Consider the following 23,561-nt stretch of genomic DNA (forward strand, 5'->3'; position numbering starts at 1 on the left):
CAAGATCGCACTTAACCGTTATGTTTCCGACAGCGTACTCCTTTGCCGATTTTAATTCATGTAATTCCAGTACTCTATCCCAAACTGGAAATTTCAACTTAGTGACATTTTAGAATAATACCAAGCACAGCTTTTGGGGGAATAAAACTAGTGATACAGTGATCGAGGGCTTGAGGAAGAGCTTTTTTGTTCGCCTTAACCGTTTTTTTGTTCGCCTTAACCGAGACAGCACTCCACACAGCATGATCTGGTACTTTTGCAACCCGCTATCGCTTGGCTTCCAGAGGATCACCCGAATTCTGCACGACGAGCTACAAACTCGCAATTTCGGGTTCGCAACACTGCAAAAACTTTGCTCGGCAGGACAGAAAGTGTGGAAAAGCGGGCATCAAGCAGCCACATTCTATCAGAGCGGCGGTCCAACGAACTAGCTGGGTTTTATAGTGCTGGACAAGATTCGCCCAAGCTTGATCAAGTAACAGCGAGAGAAGTGTAGTAAGTAGTGAGAAGCAAAAGCCCATTTCGTCAACTACCGTATCGTCAGCGTTCACTGCCCACAAAAACGAGACCAGCGAACGACAAAGGTACATTTTAGGCGGAGCTGGCGCGTTTCTATGGCAGCTGCTCACGATGGGATATTAAGCTGATTTATGAGATAGGTCAGCACAGGCCCGTGCGCAGAAAATGCTCAAGGAGGGGAGGTGCCTTTTGATTTTTTAACGTTTATTTTAAAAGAAACGTACAGGAACCCTCAAACTTTGAAGATTTTTTTAGAGGCCTGGACCTACTCTTGTGAACCACGCAACTCTGCTCAACAAATTGGGTAAATGTTTGTTATCGAGAAGGAGTCATCAAAAGACAACGCTGCATAGTGGTCGGAAACCCCAAAAACGTGAACTTAATTCACTAGAGGCCGAACCATCGAATATATTCACAAGGTATCTTTGGACGAATTGGTCGTAAGAATATTCCCCACAACCTGATAAAAATTAAAATTAAGCATGGCTTACTTCGATCAAATTAAAAAAAAACTTTTTATGCTGACGAGGTAGAAACTTGGTGTCTTCGACAAAGTTTTAGAAATGTTCGTAATAAAGAATTTAGTTGAACTAGTTGAACTTGTCGGATTTAATGTTATCGATTTGTAAAGCGTTTTCAATAACAACACCCTTAAATTTAGTTTTTTTAATATAACTTTTTTCACTGTGACTTTTCGTGCAAACCGTGCTCCAGACAAATGTGGAGGCATTAAAACCACATAATATTGTTAAACACTGTAAGTAAAAATACCCAAGTAAAAAAAAACTTTACAAAATGAGCTTAAAACCTTCTTACCTTTATTATGCGTAGTCCGGACATTGAAAATAGTGCCTGCTCGTCCATCTTGGTTTGCACCTTTCTCTCTTATACGTAGTTGAACTTGGTGTAAAAATTTTTAAAATTCTTCAATAACTCTAAAACGAATGAGTATTTTTACAAGAGGTGTGTGCCGCGCCGCCGATTTCAAATGAAATTTTTATATGCAGTGTTCAACAATATTTTTTCATGCAGTCTTCAACAATAATTTAATTTTTACATGCAGTCTTCAACAATATTATGTGGTTTTAATACCTCAACATTTGTCTGGAACATCGTTTGCACGAAAAGTCAAAGCGAAAAAATCAATATTAAAAAGTTAAATTTAAGGGGTTTACCTTAGAAAACGCTTTATAAATCGATAACATTACGTCCTACAAGCTCAAGTTGTTCAATAAATTTCTTCATTAAGAGCATTCCTAAAACATTGTCGAAGACACCAACTTTCAACCTCGTCAGTATAAAAAGTTAATTTTTTTAGTTCAATCATAGTAAGCCATGCCTCAATATAATTTTTATCAGATTGTGGGGAATATTTATACGAACAATTCCTCCAAAGATACCCTATGAATATATTCCATGGTTTGGCCTCCAGTGACGTTTTTGGCATTTCCGACCACTATGCGTTGCCTGCTGGCTCGTGGTGGATTCGAGTTGGTTTGTAGTAGTTGTTAAACCATCCGACTAAACTTAAACCTCTTGTATCTCGTAATCCTCATCCATCCGGGGCAACCGTTAAGTACTGCTTTAGTAAGGATTATGTTCTTGCTTACTTTGTTTTGTGTTAATCATGTTTTTATCCATAGCTACTTTTCCTTACTTGCTGTCAAATTTTCCTTACTTGCTGTCAAACCTTCGCGATATATCTCACCAGCTCAGGTCTGCTGCAAATATCGTACCCTGTTGAGACATGAACCGTTCCGGGGGTGTCGACCACAACAATTTACATCTGTTTACAACCACCTTCGCCGGGTTTCTTATCCTTCTTGGTGCTAGTCTGTTCTATTTATCTGCTAGCTGGTGCTGAGAACTTCTTGGCGGCAGTATTTCACCCTATACCGATGCCCATTTTCGCGATCCATTTCGCTGCCACTCTAACGGAATAATCATCGGCGGTAAAATTTCTCTAGACAACGTTATTCCGATTTTCTCCAACTTCGTGTTTTTCCTCCATAACCGTTGCTAGCCCGATGACCGACATCTGCTGTCTGCTCACTACTTTTGCCAATATCGAAGCTTGTCGAAAGGTTAACCGATCCTCCAGAGAAGCCGTCCAACTTGACATTCCAGCCACCCCACAAAGTTTCGTCCTTGGTTTCTTCATTGACTTTTTTCTAGAGTGACCGAACTCAAATGACATTTTATGTGTCCAAACGGTTTGCAGTATATTTTTTTTCCTGGACAGGAAGATAATACATTTTTAAAAGTAATTCAAAACGCTCGTGGAAGCAGTATTATGACAAACATATATATGGCGAATCAATAGACGATGATAGTAGTGAGCTAATCAACCCGTGGACGCGTGCAGCTGACGACAGATTACCAACACCGAATCTAGTTGAAGATTAAGAGGAAATATATGGTTGAAGAATGATAAAGATCAACTAGTATGTGACAGAGGAGGTAATTGGGTAGAGCATGGTGACCACCAATGAGCACACGAGCAGAGAAATGCAGAGATGTATTCTGGTAGGTACTTTGGGCTCGGGTTTTCGGTCGAACAAAATACGCTACGGTACGAAGCAGATCAGCTACAAAATGTTCATTGAACCGGTTGGCCAATGGGCTATGCAGACCCGTAGTGTGCGGTTGGCCAGGTGGACCCCCGCCAAGGACGCCAAGCTTAGAGCGACGCTGAAATCTGTGGTATAAAATAAGTAGGATAGTCAAATAGTGAGTCAAATCGAAAAAAGGGCACTAAACTGAAATTCAATCAAAAGTATCTAAAGAATACGCTACGGCCCTATCAGTCCCATTAAGATTCATTCACAATAAATAGCATTGATCTCAAATCTAAAGTTAAGATTAAATAACGAACTGCAATGACTTCCAATTGAAAATATCGAAAATTGTTGCAAACTTAACGCTCGTTTTGCTAGTTGTATAGCAACAAAAATGGGACCAATATTTGATCATGAGCAGTAAAGCAGGCCACCTGCTTAAAATTATAGCAAAGATCATGAAAAAACTTGGATCGTTTATCAGAGAGAAGATACCCCATTTTTGGTGTTTCTTGAAACGCTGGAAGCAGGACAAGGATGTTTGATCTCAAATTTACAAGACTTGGAGCTGTTTGCTTCGACTTTTCGTCAGCGCTTCCTGTAGCTGTTATATTCGACCGCTCATCAGAAATTTTTGTACCTTTACAACAAGTTTCTTTCGAGTGCAATTTTTAGGAACAGTAACAGATGTCTTACGTCAGAGTCACACTCTTCCTGAACCAGCATAACGATTTGTCGTGGTAAGGCGTATAATGGCTTGGCATGGATTTTAATTCTCTGCGCACTTGCCACTCGCGGTTTTATTACTACAATGGGCTATTTGCCTTTATTTAGTGCAAAACATGACGCGCGGTACGATTTTTTTTGAAAAACAAGTCCTTAAAACCAGTAATACTGTTAAAGGTCACTCGATACGAGTTTGAAGGGACATACAATTTTGTCCCATCCTGTGCGATTGCCATTCATAATCTTCACTCACTGGAGTAAGCAGTCCTTAAAACAACCAACCTCTTCACCCCACGCATAACCTAATCCAAACGGTAACAACACCGTCGATCTCAACTATGTAAACCGGCATTTGAATGCGGTAGTCCGTCATAAAGTCTCCTGAAAAATACTTCGGCACTCGGCATCATGCACCTAACCTCGAAAAACAAAACTGCAGTGAAGTTATTTTTAAAATGTCTTCAAACTTTAGTAGTCTGTTGGTACTCTATATTGCTGGTTTCGATTTTCCGTGTCACTTTCGAAGGATTTTCTAAAAAACAGTTTTCGTGCTTTTTCATAAAAGTTTACATACTTTGATATCTTAATTTACTTTATCAACTTAGTGTAGATAAGTCATAAAGTAAGTCACGATAAGTGTGCCATTTTCAATTACACACTCAATTATTGTTCGAAACAATTACCAATTATTGTTCGAACAGAAAAGTGGTGTTTAGCGTACAAAACTGAGACTCCGCCAAGGGCGCCAGAAGACCACGTTACGGCTCTGGGGCTATATAGGATGCAATGTACCCTTGGTGTTTTCGAATGTAAGGTGTTGCGAAATTAAAAAAGCAATTACATCAAATTTACTTTCATTACAGCAGTAAGAACCCATTTTTTCTGGTTCCTTATTTGTTAGTTATAAACTGCACTTTTACCTTTATTCTTCCTTTTCTTAACTTCAGGCCATTACAGTTTTTTCAAATCTACTTTATGTAGCAGCAGAGCCGTAGCGTGACCTTCTGATGCCCTTGGAGAAGTCTTAGTTTTGCGCCTCTTTGGTGTTAACTTGGTCATAGTTTTTAATTCGACTTTCGAGCACTGATTTCGTATGTACATGAAAGTGGCTCCGCTCTCCTAAGGCTGTAGCCACAAAGCATTTGCAGTATTGTCTGCGAATATGCCGTGGTAAACATGAATGCCCCCGAAGAAAGACTTCAGATGTAAAGGTTTAAAGCATTTCACATAGACATGTGAAAACAACATACGTTGTATAAACATTCCATTGACACAAACTCGAGGAGCAGGTGTTTCAGTTCGATAACACCAAGTCCTTTCGTGAATTGGGAGGGTCAAAGTAATGTTATAATACAGTCGGATATTTCCTCATTTATAGGCAATCACATAAAAAGTTTTGGAGACTTGACAAAACAATTTCGGTTAGAAACCGTTGGGAATGCCATCCCTTGCGGACCCCCAGACGTACCACAAGTTTGCAGGTTTGTCCTTTGGCTTGTCTTTCATTTTATTATATATTCCGTAATTTCTGTCTATACCTTCGTATTCTTTAAGTTTTCACTTTGCGCCGGGCTTTAGGCCTGGGCATAGATAATCTCTACTCTTTGGCATACCCAGGGGCGGAGTTGCGGGGGTTAAAACCGTTCCCCAAACCAAAATCAATTGGATTGAAACAAATTAGGGCTGACAAATTTAATGATATATTCTACAAAATATTTTTGGAAGAATATTCTCTGATCACTACATTGAGACCGTGTTTTAAGCATTCAAACTTTTGGAAGGGGATCTTGTAAGCCGAAATCCCATAGTTGTCAAATTACTTTAATATAAAATAAAATAACTGCCTGAATTATCATGAACTTATTTTTCGAAAGATGCTGCAAAATATGGATTAGAGACAAGGTTTCGAATGGGAAGCTATGTTTGAATAGGTTGATTGTCTATGAAACATACACACTCAATTCGGTGCGGCAATTTCCCAACAGCCGTGTAGTCAGCAAATTTAGGAACCGATATCTCGGTAAAGTGAGATTTGTTTGAAGTTTTTTTGTGAAATATTTTCCGAGTCTCAGCTATGAAACGTAGCTTTTACTGAGATCTAATTTTTTTTACTGAGATCTCCGCTGTTGAGATTTATGCAAAAGATGCAAAAAACTGAGATTCGGTAGAAAAAATTAAGCGTGTAAACTTGCTCACCGAAAAGTTACATACATTACAACATTTGCTGAAAATGTATTTTGCGTACAGTTCAGACAAAAATTAAATATGGTTGATAACAAGAAAAAAAATTTGGTGGTTAATCCTGCTGGAAATAATTAAAGATAATTTTCTCTTCAAGCAAATTAATCTCCACAAAGTTTTCGAAAATGATATTTCAATCAACTTTGTTGAAGACAGGAATATCGCATATAGTTAGTCTGATGTTACTGTATTTGATGAATCTCTTCTGCGGTTTATAAACAATAAAATTCACATTACATTCAAGGTATGAGTCGCTGAAGCTTACGAAAACATTTATTTAAGAGGCTTTAAAAAAATTCCCAAATATTAAAAGGACTAGGGGTTTGCCCGGAAGCACAAAGAATGTTTCCGTTTTTTTCGAGATAGCATCAATTCGGCACTAGATTAGTCCTGCTACTAAGTTAGTGTAGGATTCTGATGAGAAGTCTGTCGAAACGCAAATTCCATAACCAATTTAGTTACAGGTTTTGTGTTCTCAACCCACAATAATAATTTTAAACAATTTTCTCCTTAGTGCAGAAAAATAGTTTTTACTTAAATTTTTCTCCACTAAGTAGAAATATTGCTTTATATTTTGATATGCTGCATTTATGTAGCCTTCATGTTTTCAACAACATTGTTTAAAATAACGTTAACAATAAATTCGCTGAAGTCTCTTACTATTTTTGAAGAAATAATTTTCCATAATTACCTCTATGAGAATTAATCACTAAGATGTTTATATCAAAGATTGCGCTATTTTATGTTGGAAAAATTGTTGGAAGTTGTCAAACCTTCAACGTTAAGAGTTTTTAGGATAGTTGATCTTGAAGGTTGAAAATATTTTTGATCATTTATCCCACTTTAAAAGGTCGCATTTTTTGACATCATTGACATATTATACAAGAAAATAATCTATAGATGTTTGAAAACTGTTCCATATTGATCCTCCTTGTTTGTTGTGTTTGTAGCCTGGAACGACATCTGTTAAGGTTGGACAGAGATAGGGTAAAAATCGAAAACGAAAAAAGCAGTTTTTTCCACACCGTATCCCGATCAGAAACACATAACAAAAAGATTTCAAAACTATATCTCGCGATGTTACTTGTTATAATTTTCTGTTATTTTAAATACTAGCGAGGCCAAATTTATAACACAATCTGTTACGAAAATTTTATTGTGTTATAATTTTGTTATTTCATTTTGATCGGGATGTCAGATCTTCATAAAACTCAATTAGCAGTACTCTAACAACATTCTACATACGCTGATTGATTTTTATGAAGATCTAACATACGGTGTGGAAAAAACTGCTTTGCTTTGCGCATTCTCTGTCCAACCTTAAATTACTTATGTTTCTGAATTTTCAATAATTTATCAAACTCATATTTGCCCCCCCCCACCCCCCCCCCTCCTTAAACCAAATTTATGGCTACGCCCTGACTCTCCTGAAAAGATCCATACTCCGATTGCCCGTTTAAAAACATTGATTGAACTCGGATGAACCATATTTGAGCTTCGTCTGGACCAAAGATAATCAGCTAAGTAGTGTAAAGATTTTGAAAGAACTAACGCAGACATATTCAACAGTGACAGATATCCCGAAAGGTCGTCCAGATAAGTTCAGAATTGTGATATTCTGTCTAAAGCAAGTAAATGACGTTAGTGGCGACAAGGCTTGTATAAACGACTATTGCGTCTAAATGTTCGCTTTCAAAGTTGAGATCGACGGTGGGGTCACCGATTCGAAATTGTGCGTGATTCAAGGAGATCGATTCCGAAAACATTTGGAGCACCGAGAGCAACTTTATTTTTGAATCCCAAAACGAAAATTCGACTTCATTTGCAAAATTTAGGTCATACTGGCCATGGTGAATAAATTAACGGTTGCATTATTTATAATAAGAATTTAATAAGAATGTAAGGAATCAAAATATCGCACAATACATAGAAAAAATGTCACCATCAGCTACCATTCCTCACACGCCGTCGCCCTTCTCTCACTCACATCTATCTTGCCTTTTCTCTATCCATTTCTATGTTGTGTCATAGGATCTTCTAATAATCTGAAATGGTTGTTAATGTCCAAGCTACTTTGATGTGTGTGAGGTGATTGTGTAGGTTTCAGAAGCCAAAGTTATTTTTATTCTGCTGTTTTCTCCATAATAGTTTTTGCATTTTTGTCCTATAAAAGAGTCACCCACGGAAACAAATTTTATATTACATTCCTAATTAAGGAAAATCTCGGGTATCTCAGAAAAATATTAGACATAACTGGGTAATATGAATGTTTGAAGATAAAAATTTGGAAATTGAAATCTATTGAATTTTGAATGGAACTTATCTGCCCTTGTATGCAAAAGTGACGTAAACGCCACTTTGGTCAAATTTTACATTTTCGTATTTTTAAGTTCGCTACGAAAATCCGCATTTTTCAATGCAAGCGACTTCAAATAAAAATAAATAAATGACTTTTAAAACGCAAAAAACTAAGTGACGAATGCATGCTTTTACCCGTACCATGCAAGACAAAAACTTCATTTAACTTAATTTATTTAGTGTTCTCATTTTATGCAATTTATTCATTTTTCCGGTTCGCACATTTTGTTCAGTATTTTCGTTTTAATAATCTAGCCAATTTGGTCAATCACTCATTTTATTCATTCCTATACATTCCCCATTCCCAGAACTCAAGAAATGTACCCGTTTGTTGAAAATGTATGTTTTTTAAAAAAAATATACCGTAGATAAATTTCTACAAAATGGGCCGTCAAACGGTGGGATAACAAAATTCTCACAACTTTGGTATCTCATGCCTCCACGCGAGTCTAAGTCTATTGATGACATTTGGTCCTTAGACCGGCGACGACTGGGTGCTATCAACCTTCTGCCGATAGTAGCAGAATGAGAGGGTGCGAACAGATCTAGTCGAGAAAACATTGCCGTAAAAATGAATAGTTGATCGGAAATTAGCCCCAATACGACTAATCTGACTAGTATCGATGATCACGGATCAATACGTATTGAAAATTCGCCGCGTCTGTTTTTATGAACCTAATTTCAAGCTCCGTTATTGCTAACAAGCCCGTGCATCAGGTTAACAATCCTTTATATTTCCCTTCAGTCTTCGTTATTATCGCTCGTATACTTGCATTTCACAAACAATCCGATATGGGAAATCAGAAATACTTTCCATAGTTTATAACATCTCGCGCTATCTTTGCCTGTATAATGTGTTATCACTCGGTAGTTTACAATCAAATAAATATATCGTAGAGAAGAAGTAGTGAATTCTGTCTAAATACCGTTACAATAGATAATGATCCAGCCCATTACGCAGATAAGATTAGCTTTCCTAGGCAATACTCCCAAGATCAACTGTGTGGAGTTCAAATTGATTTTGTTTAGGAAGCATAGAATACTCTCGGTAGCCGGCTGCCCAGAGTTTAAAAAGAACCAAAAACTAAACAAAATCTTTTCTTTTTCGAGTGATCGTGTACTCGAAGACTAACTAAACAACTACATAATAAAATATTCTTTACAGGTCGCAGCGCTTGTTTGGAGCGAATCCTAGACCTTATACCCTTCCAAACCACCAACTCCGCGACACCAATGGAAGAGTCTGATCAATCGTCGTCCTTCCGTTAAGTAGGTGGAGCATCAATACTTCCCGTCTACCTAATCCTTTATCCTTTCCCGTGAACGATGGAGATGGGGGCGGCTGGCAAAGGTGGCTATCATGCTGTTGAGGTTTTAATGTGGGTCGGATTGGTATGAATTCCTACTTACCATTTCCCAAGCAACTCTTATTAGATAATCAGCAGTCAAACATGATGAAGTCATGTCATGTGCAATCTGCCAAAATCATCGTCACAACGCAACGCAAATATACCGTAGATAAATTTCTATAAAATAGTATAAATATTGTCCTAATTCTTTGCGTCTAAAACAATTGTTTAGAAATAAATTATACATATTTGTTGAAAATTAACGTTTAACTGTTGATAATTAAACAAAGGTTTCGAGGATCTCTTGACTTAGCTTTACCCAATTACTGAAATACATAGGTATAAATGTATTGACGTGAAAATGATTTAACCTTCAAAATTTTCATCCCTCGCTAAGCTCATAACCCAAGAAACGATTTGATGAAATGATTTAGCCGGAATCGCGAGCCTTTATAAAACGAGATTTCGCGTTCAATCATTGCCAGTCACAGCAAAAAAGCCCAACGACATAATTAATTACAGCTGAACAAGTTGTCGAAAGAAAGAAAAAAAAACACCCAGTTAATGGTATTCAGGCTTCCATGCTTCGAAACTCGCTGCTAATGGCTAACACACGATGGACCCAATCCCGAGAAAAAGAAGAAAAAATGAGTGTTGTAAAGTGGATCAAACAATGGGGAAAAAAGGATAATTTGTTGCTGGTCGAGAGATCAGCTGCTGTAGTAAACCGGAGCGGTTCATATTTCCCCTGAAGCTTTCAGGTCCTGGTCTGGTTGCTGCCTGAAGCCACCGGAGGCCGAGCCGAGGAAGGTTAAATTTTCCACACGAAATTCAAAGCACTTTCTACCGCATCCGAATGGGAGGCAGATGGTCCACGGTCCAATGATTTGCTGTGAGGTCGCGCTCTGAGTAAAAGGTTTACTGTTTCCGGTCTGCTGCGTGGGTCTGAATTGAGGTCTGCTTGAAGGACGCTAAATGGGACATTTTGCCGGACGGTCTGGTATAATGTATCATAGATACTGCTTTTGTCGTCGTTTTGATTAGGGACGATCCGGAACATTTGCTGCTCTGCTCGGAGTATGCTCAAAAGAATTTGATTTGATACTTCCATTTCGTAGATTTTAGCTGACCGATTGCCAAGGCAACTGATTCGATAAAATTGTATAGACTTTTGAGTGTAACTAAATTCTTTGCATGATTTAAGAAAATTATGGTCAAGTCGGAATCTAGTGAAACGTTTAGCTCCATATTTGTTCATAGCCCAGGATCTGCAATCTAAGTGTGTACCAATGCGGGGAAGTCGTATGGGTTCACGCAGTCAATCAGAAAGCAAATTTTCTTCTTCCAACAACCACAGATGTGCTAAAAAAGTCTATATTCATTCTGAAAAACAGATCCCCCTTGAGAGCACTAGGACCTGTGAGAGGTTCTGGAAACCTTTCAGTCTCTTCTCGGGTTGGAAATTCAATATTTGTTTGCTCGTAGAAGTAAAAACAATCAACTTCCGCTGGGGGATTCGGATGGCGAGGGGAAGGAAGGTGTGGTTAGATAATAATATTTGCACAGGAAAATTGCGCCTTCCATCACCGTGTACAACCAGACCTACCGACAGTGACTTCTCGATAAACAGAGCCCTTCTTTTGATTGGAAAATTGTTCGAAGGCTGGGTGAGCATGTTTCGTCTAGGGTGATAAAAAGTTTTTTATGTTTAATTTGTGAATATGAGCTAGCAGCAAAAGTTGTTCGTCTTTGTCCGAATCTTTTCCCTGGAAAAGTTTGGACGTCTAGATCTAACTTGGCAGAAAGTTTTTTTTTGGGAAAACGCGTTCAAAATGTCGCTGCCGAAAAATAACTTGATAATTTTTTTATTCTTTGACAATATAACTTCGGATATGCGAAAACAAAAGTAAACCAATTTAATTTCACCGCGTTTAATTTTCTCGCCCACTCCTAATCGTGGACGGGAAATTGGACGACTTTTTCCTCTGGGGCTTTAGATAATCATAGGCCGTTGGGCTGGCTTGTTGTTGGAAACTTCCCAGTGACAAGAAGACCGAATAGCTGAATGTGATTCTACTAGCAAAAGAAAAATTGGAAGACATTGGTGAATGCTTCCCGGTGAAAGTCGTTATAGGTATGTTCTGCTGTGGTTTTTCTGTTTGACTAATTTTCTACCGCGAGGCAAATGATATTTAATCTTCGACTCTTACTGTCATTGCTAGCGACCAGTGGACCATGCAACCATCTTATCAAAATGTTTTGAATGAACAGAGCTGTCTTAATGCCTCTCGAGGCCTCGGGTTCCTCTTCGTTGAAAATATTTTAAGGCCAGAAAGCCAATAAAGAAGTAAATAGTTTCAAATTAGAATTCTGTTCTTCTATGTTGACGGGTTTGACGCATATTTGTGCATCAGTTTTAAAGAACCTCTGACAGACAACTGCTTTAAGGTGGTAAATACATAACGTTTCGATAGTGGTGCATCGAGGAGACCGAGAGGGTTTATGGGCCTTTTTTATGTTTTGTGTTTTTTCATACTCTGCACCAGCCTAAACTAACGGTCAACCATTAGCCTGTGCACGCTGGCGTGGTCGACTGGCGGATTGCCTTTTTTTCTGTGGACTGTGTGTGCAAGCATTATTCAACAGCTTGATGGCAGTGTTTTTGGACACGGCTCGCGTGGGGGTCATTGTATGTGCTAGACGTATGTCTACCTGAATAATAGGGTGTCCCAAAATGACATCATGTTAAAAAAGTCATCGGGCTCACTTCTTAAATGAAAGGTTAGGGTATCAGGACCACTTTCTTCTTCGGAGTGAATTTGCTAAAACGCTCCCTACTGGTGGCGAATCTTGATTTTTTTGAAAAATGGGCCGATTTTGGGTAAAATTTCAAATTCATACTTGTGGAAGTGCTTCTGAACTGTCTTAGATTTTTTCAGCATTTTTTATTTTTCTGGAGATCAAAATGGAGAAGTTTGGTTAGTTAGTTTGTACAAATTTTGAAGTATAAGAGCGGCAGAGCCATTAAAACTTAGTAAAAAGTGTAATTTTTGATGTATTTCATTAATATTTCTTCAAAACTGGGTATCTACAAATTTTTAAAAGTATAGAGAAAACTTCAAATAGCTGAATAAAGGGGTGTAATTTTGTTGAAGAAAGTGTATAGCCACGGTAAAAGAAGTATGAGTTATATAAGTTTTTGTTATATAACCTTGGACATTTTTAGCAATTCATCAAATATAGTAATGTTCCAAAAAATAAAACAATTCAAATGTGCTTAGACTACATATTGTTTTTTGGAAAATAGAAGGAAAATTATTTAAAACGGCGTTTTCTGTTTGTCCTTAGTGCGTCAGGATCGGGTTTAATGAGAATTTGATGATTTTTGTACCATCAATTATAAAAATAATAAGAACTTTACTAATGATGCCAAGTCTCTAATTATTTTTAGAAAAGTTAATTCACCATAATTACTTCTTGGAGGCTTTTTCACCAAAATTACTGTGCTAGAAGATACGCTGTATTCTGTTGTAAAACTTTTTCGGACATACAAAGCCATCAAAATTGACTATTTCGGAATTGTGTGATCTAAAACGTAAAGATAAGTTTTTCAACATTCACCCCACCCTTCCGCATTTTTCTTCACTCTAATGTACCTAACATGGGAATGAGACTTCATATACAAAATCTGAATACGTTAATCAATTCGGCATACAAATATACGCCATAACTTGCCACTAACTCGACATATTTGTTTAATTTTCATGATTTTTAACCCCACGAGGTGGTTAATATACTAAATATTTAAAAAAGTCGTCAATTGCTCATAAAAACCGATTCTGATGTAGTAGAGACAAGAAGAAAACGCAATTTTTCATCATTTTCCTACTATTTTACGAAAAACAAAATGCGGACTTAGCACACTGAAATTGTTTTATTTTGTAGAACAGTGTTATTTTTTACGAATAGCATAAAATGTCAAAAGATTATCTAGCAAAAACTTAAATAACTTATACTCCACTAGCCGTAGCTATACACTTTCTTCTCTGCCCCTCTATTTGGCTCAACTACCTGTAGTGTTTCCTATCCCGATCAGAAGAGCATAACAAAACAATAACACTATTATAACTATGGTTGATATTTATAACAACTGGAGTTATATTCAGATAACTGAATGGAAAATTGATTTCGGACAGTTTTCTATACTATCAATATTATAACATAATCTATTATGAAACGATCAATTTATGAATTGATCGTTTGTTACTAGGTCACTGTCATTAGATGATTATATCTAATACTAATCAATTATATCTCATTTAGTTTTAACTTTGATAAAATCATATCAAATTTTGTCACAATTTTGTTATCATTAGCTAGTATTTTGTTTTATTTTTTGTTATTTTAACAACTAACCAGCCGGATTTATAACAGGTTCTGTTTCAAAATATTTTTGAAATAAATAACTCCAGGTGTTATAAATCAGTTATGCCCTTCTGATCGGGATACTTTTATAATTTTGTAGATACCCAATTTTGAAGAAAAACTTATGAAAAACACCAAAATTTACGCTTTTTACTAAGTTTTCAAAGCTCAGTCGCTCTTTTAATCCACAATTAGTACATACTAACTAACCAAACTTCTCCATTTTGATCTCCAGAAAAATAAAAAAAATGCTGAAAAAATCTAAGACAGTTCAGGGGCACTTCAACAAGCATAAAATTTAAATTTTACCCAAAATCGGCCCATTTTTCGAAAAATCTAATTTCGCCACCAGTAGGGAGCGTTTTAACAAATTTACTCCGAAGAAGAATGTGGTCCTGATACCCTAACCTATCATTTAAGAAGTGAGCCCGAAGACTTTTTTAACATGATGTCAGTTTGGGACACCCTACTGCATATGTGTTCGACCGGGTACACTGAAACCTCCATTTATGAACTCTTTTTTTACGCAATATTCGATTTACGTAACTTTTTTTACGAACTAAATTCGAAATAACGAACTCTTTTTTTACGAACTAAATTCGAAATAACGAACACTTTTTGGAAAGTTTGAGTTCGTACATTACAGCATGAAGTTATATACTTATGTATTCTTAGTTAATTGTTACTAATATAAGTTGGGTATTTTCGAAATAGGGTTGACGAGTGCATGACGGAAATCGATGTCTTGAGCCATTTTGGAATCCAAGATGTCAACTTCCGGTTTAGATAAATTCTCTATAACCTCAACAATATGGGTATTTTCGGAATGGGGTTGACGAGTGCATGACGGAAATCGATGTCTTGAGCCATTTTGGAATCCAAGATGGCGACTTCCGGTGTATATAAATTCTCTATAACCACAACAATATGGGTATTTTTGGAATGGGGTTGACGAGTGCATGACGGAAATCGATGCCTTGAGCCATTTTGGAATCCAAGATGTCGACTTCCGTTGTATATAAATTCTCTATAACCACAACAATATGGGTATTTTTGGAATGGGGTTGACGAGTGCATGACGAAAATCGATGTCTTGAACTATTTTGGAATCCAATTATCTATAACCTCAACAATATGGGTATTTTCGGGATAAGGTTGACGAGTACATGACGGAAATATAACCCTTATTGCTCGTTATCAAGAATAATGCTTAGCCGGCAATCGTCATATTGAACTTGGAAAAGTTTCCAATTGTCAATTTTCATCATCTACTTGTCAAGCCCGTTCCAAAAATACCCATATTGTTAGGGTTATCGAGAATATTGCTCAACCGGAAGTCGCCATCTTGGATTTCAAAACGGTTCTAATTGTCCATTTTCAGCATCTACTTGTCAATCCCGTTCCGAAAGTACGCATATGGTTAAAGTTATCGAGAATATTGCTCAACCGGAAGTCGCCATCTTGGATTTCAAAACGGCTCTAATTGTCCATTTTCAGCATCTACTTGTCAATCCCGTTCCGAAAATACCCATATTGTTAGGGTTATCGAGAATATAGCTCAACCGGAAGTCGCCATTTTGGATTTCAAAGCTGTTCCAATTGTCCATTTTCAGCATCTACTTGTCAAGCCCGTTCCAAAAATACCCATATTGTTTGGATTATCGAGAATATTACTCAACCGGAAGTCGCCATCTTGGATTTCAAAGCGGTTCCAATTGTCCATTTTCAGCATCTACTTGTCAAGCCCGTTCCAAAAATACCCATATTGTCAGGGTTATCGAGAATATTGCTCAACCAACGAATATTAATAAGAATGTGAAGCAAACTTTTTTTACGAACTAATTCAATTTACGAACCCCCGGCTTGGTTCGTAAATGGAGGTTTCAGTGTATTCGTAGCCGGGGAATGGATGTTCAACTGACGTATATGATGAAATAGTGGGTAATCCTTCCTAGAATTCGTTGGTCACCTTTTATCGGTGCCAGGCCTTTAGCCAGGATTTTGTTTCGGGGGAAAGCTTTAATTTTTTTTGCATTAATCTATTCATTTTGATGATTTGAGGTAGTCACTAAAACTGAATAAAGTTTTTAAAAGTTCTTAATGAAAACTCCAAATTTAAGACAATGAAAACTAAAAATCTTTAAAACATGTTCTTTGTCACAAGAAGTACATCGACAAATTACTGATGTTGAATTTAAATTTTATTATTTATTATCAAGTTACAATTCACTCTAGTTACAACAATGGATATTCTATAGTTCAAATCCTTAACGGTGCTATAAAAAGTAAGGTATTAAACGCTAAATCGAACTGAGTAGAAAAATGCACATAAAATGTTCGAAGGCAGAGAATATTGAAATTTGCACTAAATCTTCAGATCTAGCAAGCGTGTTATAGATGCGCAGAAACGGTTCTATTTTATTGATCTGGCACCTCACACTATTACCAGTTCTATGGGATCAACATTTTTTAAAATATTCCAATTAAATAAAACTATTTTCAAAACTGGCCTTGGCCTAGCAGATCAGAGCCCTAGCCAGGAAGGATTCTTGGTGATCCATAGAATCAAAATGTATATTTCAATGACTTAATCAACTGAAGGAAACTGCCCACAATTTAAAATATGAATGAAAATTGCCCAAACATTGGCCACAAATCGAAAGAAAATCACTTAATACGGATTACTTATGAGGAATTTCGTGAGAAACCGATCGACCGCAAAATATGACCATCGTCGATTCGAATAAAACTTTGCAGTTGTGTGCGGTTTACGAATCTCCATCATTTTCTCTGCTAATAGCAATATTTCTACGTGCATTAATTTAAAGAAAAATGATCGTTTACTGTGTGTTATGCAGAAAAACTATCTGAGAACGAGTTATAGGGAATGAATACTTCTGTACAAAAAAAATATACACCTAAAAAATTTTGTGGCATTTTTCACAAAAACAAAAAGTTATGTTAAGAAATTAGATTACAAAAGAATCCATTTTTTCAAATTTTTATATTATCCTTAACAAAACCCAAATAGAAATGAAGCATTTTGAATGTAATTCAAAGATGGAGAACTTCTAACAATAACTTTATATATGTTTTTAAATTCTGCTCATTCTCTCGTATATACTCATAATCTCTCTCACTCCAATTTGTGTATGAATAGCAAGAAAAGCAGACAGCCGAATAGGACAACAGAGATGCCAGATTTGCAGACAAGTCTGCAAATTCGCAGACTTTTAATTTAAGCTGCAGATTTTTTCGATGACGCAGATATTTGCAGATTTTTCCGTTTGGTTGCAGATATTTGCAGATTTTTTAGTTTTGTTGCAGATATTTGCAGATTTTTTAATATAAAGGCTTTTGGTTACACTAGCTTTCCTCACATTTTTTGTTCTTCCCAGACTTTTAAAATAATTATTGCAGACATTTGAAAAAAGTACCTGGCATCTCTGTAGGACAAATCGTTCGTCAGTCGCCAGAAGATGTGAATGAATGGAGTGTGTTTGGAGCGAATTTATGCGTCCGACGATGGCTGAAGCGTAGTAGGCCGAAATGTTACGTAACAATGTCGAAAAAAGAGGTTTCGGTTTTATTTTCAACGAGAAAATTCAATAAATCGAATACATATTCTTGAGCTATGTTTCCATGTTGTTGCTTTCATACTTTAGAGGAATTTAGGGGAAAATCTCATATTCCAATATTCAGATAAATTTCAAACCCATTCTGATATACCGGGTTATAATAAATTGGCCCCAAATTTTGTCGTTATTTGCGACCCCAATGAATAATAAAAAATATTTTTTCTTGCTTAATGTGACATCTTATGACAGTTTACTTTATTCCCACGCCACAGTATCCTACCTCAATTTGACCTACATTTGACAATGTATTAAACTTGGCCTGACGTAATACGAAGACAACCCGATCAGAAACACATAACAAAAATATTTCAAAACAATATCTCCCGTTGTTTCTTGTTATAATTTTCTGTTATTTTAACTACTAACGAGACCAAATTTAGCACAATACGTTACGAAAATTGAGTTCTGTTGTAATCTTGTTATTTCATTCTGATCGGGAATTTACGTAAACGAAATAAATTAGTTATTGGAAAGGCTCATCGAGTTCATCTCATCACAATCCGACACCTACTTAGTGACAGGTCTAAGCTAGCGCCGGATTGTCCAGTGCAAGCTTCGTCCTGCCATTAAGTGTGTGTCGAATTCGGATGAGACGAAGTCTAAACGAATTTTCTCCACTAAGAAGCAATATAGTATAGTGCATATTGCAGTGAATTGGCTTGCTAAGCCAAACCAAGTTTCGGTTTATTAATTTCTCATTAGCTTAAAACAGAACTTAATTTTTTGCGGGACATCACACAAGACTAGAGGTGTACTCAAAAACATTGTTGTCACTTTTGCATGGGGTTAGATCCGTAAATTTGCTCCTATCCGATTTCTCGTGTCAATATACAGCTGAATTGAAACTTTGTGGTGTTTTTCAGTAATGTGTGTTTTTACTCGTCAGTTTAACATTAGGAGTTATATTTTTTTCTTTAGGCCAGGTATCAGTTTTTCTGATTTCGCTGGAATTACCAATTAATGAAACAACACCATTCCGACAAGATCTTCTCTTAAGTTACGATTTTTTGTATTATCGTTAATAACACGTCTTTATAAGATTTGCACATTATTTTTACATACAGAAGAACAAACACTGACTCTATTGTATACATGACTTGCGAGTGGAACGAATTGTAATTTTTATCGATGTGCCTAACGTTAATGTTAATTCGACATCGAATTTCCGACGTTGAGTTTCCTACATCGGAATTCCGAAGTGGAAATTTCCGACGTCAAATTTTCGATGCCGAAATTGAGGCACCGGACTTCCGACGTTGGAGATCCGACGTCGAATTATCGACATCAGAATGCCAGCATCGAATTTCCGACGTCAAAATTCTGAAGTCCGTATTCCGACGTCTGTATTCCGACGTTGTACACTGAAGTTTTTTTTATGCGGGGGATACGAACCGCATAACAAAATCTGCATAAAAAAACCGCATAACTTTGAATATCCGCATAAAAAAGTCGCATAAAAACCGCATAAAAAAGACTTCAGTGTATTTTCAACGTCAAATTTCCGACGTCGGGTTTGCAACATCAAATTTCCGAATTTGGAATTTGGAGTAATTTTCACAAATGTGAATTTCCGACGTCGAATTTCCGATTTTGAAATTCCGACTTCGAAATTCTGACGTTGGAATTCCGGCGTAGAATTTCCGACGTCGTATCTCCGACGTCAAATATCCGTCCGTCAAACTTTGGACTTTTGAGATATTTTCATTAATATATGTTCCTTATTCACATTGTTTTTTAAAACACTTGCTGAATATAAATGCCTCAATTGACATTTCCGACATCGAACCTACGGCGTCAGAATTTTGACGTCGGACTTTCCTATGTCGGATTTCCAATGTCGGGTTTTCGACATAGAATTTCCGACTTTGAAGTTTTGAGACATTTTCACAAATCGTCGCTGTTGTGCTATCTTATGACAAGCGCCATTTCGGATATTCCGAGAAAAACAATTTTTGAAGTTTGAGATTGAATATTTTAAAACTTATAAATGGTATAAACAATTCAAAGAGGACAATTGATGCTTCTATCTATTCTGAATTAATCGCTCAAATATTTCGAAGATCGGTTGACTATGTTGCGAATTTTTACTATAAATGTAAACAAAAGTCGCACTCACACGTATCATAGGTGTGTATTGATGACAAAATTTGTATGGCTTGTCATAATCGTGCATGGAAAATTTTCCATAGAAAAAATCAGCAATTATTAACTTTTATTCATATCTTTGGTTTCATTTAGTCTAGAAACAATGAGGGAGATTAAAACGTAAACTGCATTTTTCTTACAATTTGTGTATTTTTGAAAATAATTATGCCATTGTGTTCCTCAGATGGCTTTACACATAAAAACATTTTATACATGAAGATAACTTCAGCCAATCCTACGACACAGTTATTTGAAGTAAAAAAATTAAAAAATCTCATCACGTTTTTCGCTACATCTCAGTAACCAAGCAGAATGTCAAAATTCCGAAAACGCCACTTTGTAGAGATTTTTTAGACAAGTAATGTGGCATATCTAACTCAGTTTACCCCAAAATGGCGTTTATCATAAGATAGCACAACAGCGACGAAATGTGAATTTCCGACGCCGAATTTCCGACATAGAAATTTCGACGTTGGAATTCCGACTTCGAAACTCCAAATTTTGAAGTCGGAATTCCGACTTGGAATTTTCGACGTCTGGCGTCGGGTTTGCGACATCGAAATACCAACTTTGAAATTGTTTACCTTGTTCAAACTGGAATTTCCTACGTCGGATTTTTGACGACGAATTTCCGACGTCGGAATTCCGATATCGTTTTTCGGACGCTGAATTCCGACGTCGGAAATGTTTCTTGAGGCATTTATACGCAGTAAGCGTTTTAAAAACCAATGTGCATAAGGCACACATTTTTGAAATTGCGTTGCGTTGCGTAAGCACAGTATACTTCGTAGATTGCAGACTAATGACTCTCATTTCCAGCCAGACTATTTGAGGAGTATTGTTTGGGAATAACAATTGATCCACTCCGAGCGAGGTTTTCGCCTGAGAGCCACCATTGCGGGCCACGACCATCTTTACCGTAACTTGGAATGAGAAAGGAAGTGTTGATGTGGTACTTACTTAACGGAAGGCCCCGACTCAGTGACACTCCCGTAAGTACCACGGATTGGGTAGTGGGTTAGTCAGGATTCGCTTCACGCAAGCGATGCGATTGAGAATATATCTTCGTGCAAGTTTGAATAGTTTATTGACTGTCGGATACGTAAATCTTCTAGGCGTTTAAACTCTGGCTAATCGTTTATCGAGATTGTTTCATCGAAAACAACTTGAACTCCGGCTGTCATGAGTGAATGTCGACAATGTAAAATGGACCGTAAACAATGAGTTTAAAAGTGGTATGGTGGAACATTCATAAATTATGTCACGCAAAGATTACCCAATACTAACTAACTCTCTGTCATATTACCATGTTCTTTTCCCCCTTGGTCTAATACGAATCAAATTCTTTTAGTTTTTCCTTCATTTCGTAATCGCACTTTTATGCCGCTACTCGTAAAAGTGTTCATGTTCTATGGAATAAAACGGCCGATTGCGTCAAAGCACATGACGTGCTCCCCTCCCATTGTCCCAATTAGTCATATCTCTTCCTCCTAATAGAGTGGCAGAATTTATAAATGGTCCTTATTGGTATAATCACAAGCATATTGAGATCCCGTAACTTGAAATTTTCCACCTCGTTCGAATAAACGTTCCGATATTACAATGAAGACGCGAAACAGAAAAAATATAAATGCTGCGTTCCTAAACGATATTAACATCATGCACGAATCAAACACCCCCCGTTTCCAAATAGTACGTACATACTATTAGCTCAGTATAATTGACTGATGAGTTAATGGACTAAAAGTAAAGTATTAAATATAACCATAAAACATTTGTTCCTCGTGCTGAAATGATTGCCGCAAACTGCGAATTGTCAATTCTCCACCTTCATACATAATTCAAAAGTCATTCACTCAGACAAGACCATGCGTATTTCCCACACGCATTAAAGACCCAGTGGATTCGTTTCGTTGTCAAATAAACACTAAACAAACAAATAAATTAGTTTGCTCAGTCTAAAGAAATTTCAGCTCGATTGGCATCAACCGGCGGATACGTGTTCCCTTACAATGTCATCAAATGAAAGTACATTTAAAATTACATGCGACAAAATATGTGCAATTCAGAATATAACAAAATGAAGATTGCTTAATTTCCACTTGCTGGTAATGAGTTTTATATTGAAGGGGGAATTGTTAGCCGTTGAACAACACTGGCCTAAATCGCTAATGTAAACAAACTGAGTTTTCGCTATTATGCGACTAAAATACTGCAAGGTAGCGGTAAAAATGATCGAAAACATTTCTCTTTGAGATTTCCACAATGGAAATATGCCAAAATGTAATGGTGGATTATGAAAAAAGAATATTTTTGTTCGTTTAATTGTTTCTTATGTATTGGCACAAAATTATTAATGAAACAATTTATACTCCTGATTAAAGGAGAAAAATAACGAAAATTTTGTCTTGCAATAAAATCATTCTGTAACCGGATTATGCTACTACCGCATAAAAAAGTTTCCATTATGTCACATTGGCCCCTGTGCATTGTAAATGTCTAAAACTATTGATTTTTAACGGCCAACAACTTTTATTCATTTTCAACGGCCCTTCAATATAAAACTCATTACTAAAAAGTTGAAAACATTTCCATTTCCACGCATCGGCGGACTCCCCTGCGCATTGTAAATGTCAAAACTATTGATTTTCAACGGTCAACAATTTCCCCTTCAATATAAAACTCATTACTGAAAACTTGAAAACATTTCCATGTAGACGCATCGGCGGACCCCCTGCGCATTGTAAATGTACAAAACTATTGATTTTCAACGGCCAACAACTTCTCCTTCAATATAAAACTCATTACCAAATGGTTGAAAAAACAAATCAATTTTGGCACATCGGCGGACCCCCTGTGTATTGTAAATGTCCAAAACTATTGATTTTTAATGGCCAACAACTTCTCCTTCAATATAAAACTCATTACCAAAAAGCTGAAAACATTTCCATTTTCACGCATCGGCGGACCCCCTGCGCATTGTAAATGTACAAAACTATTGATTTTCAACGGCCAACGAATTCCCCTTCAATATAAAACTCATTACTAAAAAGTTGAAAATATTTTCATTTTCACGCATCAGCGGACCCCCCTGCGCATTGTAAATGTCAAAACTATTGATTTTCAACGGTCAACAATTTCCCCTTTAATATAAAACTCATTACTGAAAACTTGAAAACATTTCCATTTTGACGCATCGGCGGACCCCCCTGCGCATTGTAAATGTTCAAAACTATTGATTTTCAACGACCAACAACTTTCCCTTCAACGATACTATTGGGGTTTTCGATTGATAGACACCGGTGCACAGTGGTCGCAATGGTACCAAAACGTGCGTTTAATTAAGGGACCATTCATAAATTACGTAACGCTTTTAGGGGGGGGGGGGGGAAGGTGTTCGACAAGTTGTTACATATTGTGACATAGGGGGAGGGGGAGTAAGCTAGATCGTTACGTAACATGTTTTCACCGAAGAAAAAAATTTTTTTCAAGGAATTTGTTACGTGATAGGGGAGGGGGGGATAAAAAAATTTGTGACAATTTGTTACATGGGGGGAGGGGGGAGTCAATTTTGGGCAATTTTTGCGTTACGTAATTTATGA

The 23,561-nt window shown here is 36.8% G+C and overlaps 1 protein-coding gene across 3 annotated transcripts in view; it reads left to right on the forward strand.

Annotated features, from left to right (window-relative positions):
* The window catches only part of LOC131684311 (diacylglycerol kinase eta), a 455,577-nt gene that overhangs the window by 144,364 nt on the left and 287,652 nt on the right, over positions 1–23,561 (forward strand). The gene's annotated exons all lie outside the window — the stretch shown is intronic.

Source organism: Topomyia yanbarensis, chromosome 2, assembly GCF_030247195.1.
Source record: "Topomyia yanbarensis strain Yona2022 chromosome 2, ASM3024719v1, whole genome shotgun sequence".
NCBI lineage: Eukaryota > Metazoa > Arthropoda > Insecta > Diptera > Culicidae > Topomyia > Topomyia yanbarensis.